At 36.8% G+C, this 8,296-nt stretch overlaps 1 non-coding gene across 1 annotated transcript; it reads right to left on the reverse strand.

Moving 5' to 3' along the window:
* Nucleotides 1-1,021: 1,021 nt before the first annotated feature.
* LOC126032371 (small nucleolar RNA SNORA51) lies at nt 1,022-1,154 on the reverse strand. The gene has a single exon (XR_007503857.1). It is a non-coding gene; the product is annotated as a small nucleolar RNA SNORA51 (small nucleolar RNA).
* Nucleotides 1,155-8,296: the final 7,142 nt, after the last annotated feature.

The following is an 8,296-nucleotide window of genomic DNA, read 5'->3' on the forward strand; positions in this document are numbered from 1 at the left end:
CCTGCTCCTCTGCTCTATCTGACATGGTTTCCCAAGACTACATGACTTTATTGACACCAAGGTAAGGATGTTTAATAAACTTCAAGAAATCATGGCAAAAGTTGTCAGCAAAGCACAAGGAAATAGGAAAGCTGAAATGAAAAAACATGTGAAGAAGTGAAGAAGAATATTAAAATATTCATTAGAATCTGGGAGCAACAGAGTATCAATAGCTGGACAAAAGATTGAAATACTCAAATGTGTGATGGAAGGAAACCTGTAGAAGGTTTACAACAGAAGATTTGGGGAAAAATCTAAAAACATATTAACAGGAACACATGAAAACTATGGAACGAGCTGAGAAGGAACAATAGAGAATCATCTCAAGTATTAAAGGACCATCTTTAAAGTACAAAACAAGATTCCCAGTTATACACTAAATATGGCACTTACTCATGTCACTTATGGCTGCCCTTTACTAGAATGAGAAAGGTATGTTTACTTCTGGCTCACTAAGGGATTTTATACATTTTCAATAGTGAGTTGATGTCTCTTTTATTTTGAATGTTGTATATTTGATTAATGTTGCTTAATATCCAAAGAGATTTTTATTGTAGTCTTTTATTTAGTAATGCAAACATTTAAGCAGTATCCACAATATAGTATTTTCTAATATAAAAATTCCCTTTATTATAATACAGTACTTTTATAGGCTTATTTGGTTTTTCTCCTTTAAATTTTCTTAATTCTATCCACTCCTAAAATTTACCTTTGTAGGACTTACCTATATCATGTAAATTCTAAAATTTGTTAGCACAGAATTATCGATAGTATTCTTTAACTTTTTTTTTGGGGGGGGGGAGGTCACACCCTGTAGTGCTCAGGAATTACTCCTGGCTCTGCACTCAAAAATTTCTCCAGGATGGCTTGGGGGATTATATGGGATGTTGGCAATTAAACCCAGGTCTATTCTGGGTCAGCCACTTGCAAAGTAAATGCCCTACTGCTGCGCCATCATTCTGGCCCCAATATTCTTTAATTTTTTTGTCCCCCCATTCACAATACAGACCAGGCAAAGGGTGTGGGTTGAGGTGTATATAGGGAGCAATTACTGTACCTCCTCTTTCTATATAGTTAGTGTAAAGAACATAGCCTGTAGTAAGCATTGGGAGGCTATTCTTTAATTTTTTATACATAAAAAGACTTAATTTTTTGAGAAAGAATATTGTATTTACAAATTCAGGGACAATGGAGATGAGAGTCAGGAGGGCAAGTCCAAAGTAGAAGGTTGCCACAAATAGTGGGGAGTGCAATTAGGTCAGAGAAGAGACCACTATGACAATGATAGTAGGTGCTAAAAGGAGATTAAGTGATGGGCAACGATCAAAACAATATTATAAAACAGTATCTAAAGAAAAAGAAAGAGAGAAATTGAGAGAAAAAAATAATCTGTCTTGAAAGCAGGCAGGAAAGAGGGTGGGGAAAGGAAGGAGGAAAGCTCAGTTCATTGGTGGAAAATGTGTACTGATAAATTGTATTGTATATTTTATAACTGAAACTCAATCATGAACAACTTTGCAATTGTGAAAAAAAGAAAAACTCAACTGTATTATGAATAACATTGTAACTTTGGTGTTAAATAAAGTAATTAAAAAATAGATCAGAGTTTATAGCAATTCTGGGTACTGGTCTTCCTCAACCCTCACTTCCAGCCTTGCTATTGTTATTTTCTCATTTATTTAGTGATTGAATGGACAATATTAGTGTTTTATATACACATACAGAGTTAAGTCTCTATGATATTGCTCCTTAGGAAGGTGCAGCTTTGCTTTTGCCAGCAGTCAGAATGTGGTATACAAAGGGCTCTCTTTTTGCCTAACCCTGTTAAACTCCACTAATTGCTGGGGAATGCTCTATTGTTTCTAGTAATTGCTTGGCCCCCTAATTATTTTACAAATTCAAATTCTAGTTCTTTATCATTTGTTTGATTTTCCTATTTTGAGCCACACCCAGTGGTGCAATGTTCAGGGCTATTCCTTGCTCTGCACTCAATGATCACTCTGGCAGGGCTCGAAGAACTCATGGGGTGCCAGGGAACGAACCCAGAAAGTGTCCTGACTTGCAAGGCCCAAATTCTGGTTCCTTTGAAGAAATAGTTTTCAAAGTTAATGTGAAATATATGTTATGATCCCAGTAAAACTTTTCCTAGATGTGTTAGTCAGTTCTCATCAAAAAGTTAGTCAGTCCACACTTCAGATAAATGGTTTTCAACTGTTAGTCTTTAGACTCATGCTGACCCATAGTAATGTCTGCCCAATCCTTGAAAAAGCTATAGCCATTTAACAGTTTTTTTATTTACCAGAATATTTATTTATTTTATATATATTATATTTTTTATTTATTCATGGTCAGCAGATAAGATTTAAATTCACTAATCAAGATGAAGTTGCAAACCACGTATCAAGATGTGTCTTCATTAAGTACATAAACTTTCTTTACCAGAACTTCCATTCTTCTTGAAAGTGCCGAGGCCAGAGCAATAGTTCTTCAGTGGATAGGGCATTTGCTTTGCATGAGGTTGACTGGGTTCAATCCCTGACACTCTATCTATATAGTCCTCTAAACCCTGCAGGAAAGATCCCTGAGCAAGAGACAGGAGTAAGCCTTGAGCACCACCAGGTGTGGCCCACAAACAAACAACAAAGAAAAAGATAAGAGACAGAGGCTTGAAACTTTCTACTATATACTGTAAATAAAATCAGTTCTTTGGGAGGAACTTTAGAAACTCTATGTGTAAAGAACCTGCTTCTCCTTTCTGGCAAAATATCTGAGCCCACTTCTGGAGTGATACAATATTGTTGGTTGGAGGTGTGGATGCCCAGGGAGCTTGGAACTGATTAAAGTCTACACTGGTAGACATTCTGGTTCTGCCAGCCTCTGAAAAGCAACCATTAGGTAGCATCTGAAATAACTGGCCCTTACCTAAGAAGGGAGCTATGGCTCTCAGGCTTAGGGCAACATGAAGGTGGGAGTACTTTTTTGTTTTATTTTGTTTTCTTCTGAACAAGCAGTCAGTCCCAATCTCTACTGATTTGCACTCTGTCTTTTGCCCAGAAAAGAATTTCCAGAGAAGACAAATAAAGTAAAATTGTTTTATTGAAGGAAGATACTAATTCTAAGAAAATTATTGCATCATCCAAAGATAAATAGAGTGAATAAAAAGTTGAAAAGGCAAAGAAAATTTGTGTCCTAAGGAAGGGCATCCTCAGGGTGGAGTATTATAAAGGAAAAATTATTCAGCCAATTTTGGTTATCATTGGCCTTAGATTAGATTGTGTAGGACATTGCCCCAAAGTGATTACATGCATTTTTCAAAGTTGGCTTACTTGGGGCTCTCTCTATAGTTAAGAATTCATTGCGAAGGCTTTGTCGGAACATTTTGGGGTGGTTCTTACCAGATAGTTCAGCAGGTAGGACACTTGCTGTGCACTTGGCCAATCTGGGTTTAATTCTCTATCTGGCATCCCCAAAGACCTCTGAGCCCACCAGGAATGATCCCTGATATAAGAGCCAGGAGTAATCCCTGAGTACCATTAGGTGTGGCTCTAAAACAAAACAAGATTGTAAATCATTGCTAGGACATTGTCAAAAGAATAGTTTTATTATTCAATGATATTTTGCATTTTCTGTCTTTTCAGACCTCAGTTACTACTAATTTCTCTCCTGATGAAAATCAGCCTTGGAATTTTTTTGTTTGTTTTTAGTTTTTTGGCCATGCCCAGTGATGTCTAGAGATTACTTCTAGCTCTGAGCTCAGGGATCAATTATGGTGGGCTCAAGGAACCATATGGGACATCAGAGATTGAACCCGAGTCAACTGCAGCCCATTAGATATTGAGTTTAGCTAGATCCTGTATTGTCTTGGATTTAAGTGGTTTAGTCTTAGATCAGCCTTAAGCATTTAAGCCTTGTCATTTGAATTTTGAATCTTATATTGAGACAAGATGTCATTTTTTTTATGTTGTTGTTTTTCTGATTTTCCTTTGTCAAGGAACTCTTCCCAAATCCCTACTTCAGTACTTACTCCGAGAGTGGGGTATCACTTAAAGAAGAAGGATTCCTCATCTAGGAGCTGAGTGTTCCATAGAGAGCTACAGAGAGAAGCCCAAGGCTCTCATTTTACGACTCTGCTGGCAAAGAATTGCCAATGCAAGAGCCTACAAGGCCTCAGAATCCTCAGCACACTGTCTCACATAAACCTGTGTCCCAAAATAGGACTGGTGAGAAAAGAAGCTTATAGATTTCACAACAACATTTGCCAACAGATTTCAAATTAGACCAGAGGTGAACACAAAGATTTCCTTCTTATGAAAGTAAACCCTTTCTTTGTTGTACTAAAGAAGTACAACATAATCTCCACCCAATCTACATTCCAGCCTTTTGTTAAAATTATCCTGGTTAATAGGTCTGGCAGCCTTGTAACATATTTTATGAACGTTAAATCCTTATCTCTGACATTCTTGAGACCTAAAATAGTTCCCTCCTCAGCCTCACAAACTGTTAATGCAAGTTTTTTGTTTATCCAGGATGTTGGCCAAAAGAGAAATGTCTTGTCTCTTTCTGTGGTTAATCTGCTTAATTTACTTTGTTACATTTCTTCTGGTAATTGGAAAACCCTGGATAGACAGGTGGGTTTTTTATTTGTTGCTGCTTGTTTGCTTTCATCCAAATGTAGAAATGATTTGTTTTAGTTTTATATATGGTGACCTTTGAGGAACCGGAGAAAATTTACTCCACTGCTTGGAGTCAAGGAAAAGGCTACTGATAAACTCCCACCTCCAGAAACTGCCCATGCTCCAGGGCTTTGGGTGCATAACAAGTGTGCTTCAGATGGAACTTCAGGATCTCCCAAATTGGTCAAGGTCTGAAGATTTTAATTCTTCAAAGTTATGCAGTATTTGTTCTTCTATTTTAAAGGAAAAAAACTTTTCACCAATAAAGTTCTTTTTCTAGCTCTCTTATTGTCTTATTGACATACATGGAAACTTATCTTCTAGCTAGTTCCCCAACAGCACGGGACATTTTTATTTTTGTTTAAAAATATTTTAGGTACAGAGTTATCAATAGTTGTATTTTAGGCATATAATATTTTAACACCAATCCCACCACCAGTGTCAAGTCCCATCATGAGTGTTCCCATACATCATCACCCTTAGCCACCTCACCTCTACCCTCATAAACCTGCCCCCTTAACAGGCACTTTACAAAGTTTTGTAGCTGCAGCATAGATCTCATGGTTTCAGTGCTGCTGAGTTTGTGCTTTGGATATATACCTATACCACTCTCCCATATCACCAATATAACCAAACCCTGACCTGTGTTTCCCCATTACTTTCCTTTCTTGTCTTATTCCTTTCTGCCTTATTTTATTTACATCCCTGTCCTTCACAGCAGGAGCAATTTTTAAAAGTTCTTTCTATCCTCCTAGAAAAAAGGGATTCATAGGAAATTTCTATCAGTCCCACTGGCAAGTAAATATGCTGATTTTTTTTCTCCTAGAATTTCACTGGTTTGTGGGCAAGATAATAGAATACAGTAGTAAGATTAAACCTTTTTGATAGGACAAAGAGAGGAGGTTTTCTCTTGAGTAAAAATACAGTGAGAAGAAGTTATTTCCCAGTAGTAAAAAAAACAAACAAATAAAACCCAACTAGGATGTAGTTTTTTTTTTTCCTCTCTTGTCTCTAAGAAGTAGGAAGAAATATTTTTGGGTGACAGAAATTGAAATTTTTTTTTGTTTTCACCAAGGGCTAACAGTGTTTAGTGTTTTTAATATCTTAAATGATTGCAGATTCAAAATGAGGGCTCTACATGAAAAAATGTTCCACATCGTACATGGGTCATTCTCCAGGATAGACTACATGCTGACACATAAAACATACCTCCATAAAATCAAGAGGATAGAAATCTTGCAGGCTACCTTTGCTGACCACAAGGCTCTGAAATTAGATGTGAACTACAAAGCCACACAGATGAAAAACTTTAACAATTGGAAATTAAACACCCTGCTACTGAACAACCAGTGGGTCTGATATGAAATCAAAAAGGAAATAAAAACTAAATAAATAAAATAATAAAAAAAATAATGAAGACACAAACTGCCAGAATCTATGGGACACAGCAAAAGTGGTCCTGAGAGTAAAATTTATAGCTCTACACGCACACATCAGGAAGGAAGAAGGGGCCTACCTGAATAACTTAATGACGCAGCTCAAAAAATTAGAAAATGACCAACAAAAGAAACCAAAAATAGGGAGACAGAAGGAAATAACAAAGCTGAAAGCAGAACTCAATGAAGTGGAAAACCAAAAAACAATCCGAAAGATCAACGAAAGCAGAAGTTGGTTCTTTAAAAAAATAAACAAGATTGATAGACCATTGGCAAAACTCACAAAAAAGAGAGAGAGAAATCTGATAACCCATGAAAAGGGGGAGATCACGACAGATATTGCAGAGATCCAAAGGGTAATCAGAGGCTACTTTGAGAAACTTTATGCTACTAAACATGAGAACCTAGAAGAAATGGAAAAATTCTTGGACACTTATAACCTTCCACATTTAAGTAAGGAGGATGTAGCACAATCTAAACACCCCATCACTACTGAGGAAATTGAAACTGTAATCAAACATCTGCCCAAAAAGAAAAACCCAAACCCAGGATTTCCTAATGAATTTTTTCAAATCTTTCAAGAGGAGCTACTACCAATCCTAGCCAGGCTCTTCCATGAAATTGAAAAAAATGGGAACACTCCCAAACAGCTTTTATGAAGCCAACATCAACTTGATACCAAAACCAGACAGAGATGCTTCCAAAAAAGAAAATTACAGATCAATATCCCTGATGAATGCAGATGCAAAGATCTTCAACAAAATCCTGGCAAATAGGATCCAATGCATCATCAAGAAGATCATACACTACGACCAAGTAGGTTTCATCCCAGGAATGCAAAGATGGTTTAACATCCATAAATCTATCAACATCATACAGAACATCAACAAGAAGAAAAATAAAAATCACACGATCATATCAATAGACACAGAGAAAACATTTGATAAGGTCCAACACCCATTCTTGATCAAAACTCTCAGCAAGATGAGAATGGAAGGAACCTTTATCAATATAGTTGAAGCCATCTACCACAAGCCAATGGCAAATATTATCCTCAATGGAGAAAACCTAAAACCCTTTCCTCTAAATTCTGGTACAAGACAAGGCTGTCTGCTCTCACCACTCCTCTTCAACATATTACTGGAAGTTCTTGCTATAGCGAGCAGGCAATAAAAAGATATCAAGGGAATTCAGATAGGAAAGATAAGTCAAGCTCTCATTGTTTGCAGACGACATGATACTCTACTTAGAAAATCCTAAATACTCTACCAAAAAAAGCTTTTAGAAACAATAGACTCATATAGCAAGGTGGCAGGCTACAAAATTAACACACAGAAATCAATGGTCTTTTTATACACCAATAATGATAAGGAAGAGAAGGAAGTCAAGAAGGCAATACCATTCACAATAGTGCCACACAAACTCAAATATCTTGGAGTCTACTTGACCAAAGACGTGAAGGACCTATACAAAGAAATATAAAGCCCTGCTCCAAGAAATAAGAGAGGACACATGGAAATGGAAACACATACCCTGCTCATGGATTGGCAGGATCAACATCATTAAAAATGGCAATACTCCCCAAAACATTGGACAGATTTAATGTGATTCCTCTAAAGATACCCATGACATTCTTCAAAGAAGTGGATCAAACACTTATGAATTCCATCTGGAATAATAAATACCCTAGAATAGCTAAAGCACTCCTAGGGAAAAGGGAAATGGGAGGCATTACTTTCCCCAACTTTAAACTGTACTACAAAGCAATAGTTATCAAAACAGCATGGTATCGGAATAAAGACAGACCCTCAGATCAGTGGAATAGGCTTGAGTTCTCAGACATTGTCCCCCAGACATACTATTACCTAATTTTTGACAAAGGAGCAAGAAATCCTAAGTAGAGTAGGGAAAACCTCTTCAACAAGTGGTGCTGGCAGAACTGGTTAGCCACTTGCAAAAAAGCGAACATAGACCCCAATTAATATCATGAATATGAAATATGATATGAATATGAAGGTAAAATTCAAATGGATTAAAGACCTTGATATCAGACCTGAAACCATAAGGTATATAGAACAACACATTGGTAAAACACTCCATGACATTGAGGCTAAAGGCATCTTCAAGGAGGAAACTGCACTTTCCAAA

The sequence above is a fragment of the Suncus etruscus genome, chromosome 1, assembly GCF_024139225.1.
Source record: "Suncus etruscus isolate mSunEtr1 chromosome 1, mSunEtr1.pri.cur, whole genome shotgun sequence".
Classification (NCBI taxonomy): Eukaryota; Metazoa; Chordata; class Mammalia; order Eulipotyphla; family Soricidae; genus Suncus; species Suncus etruscus.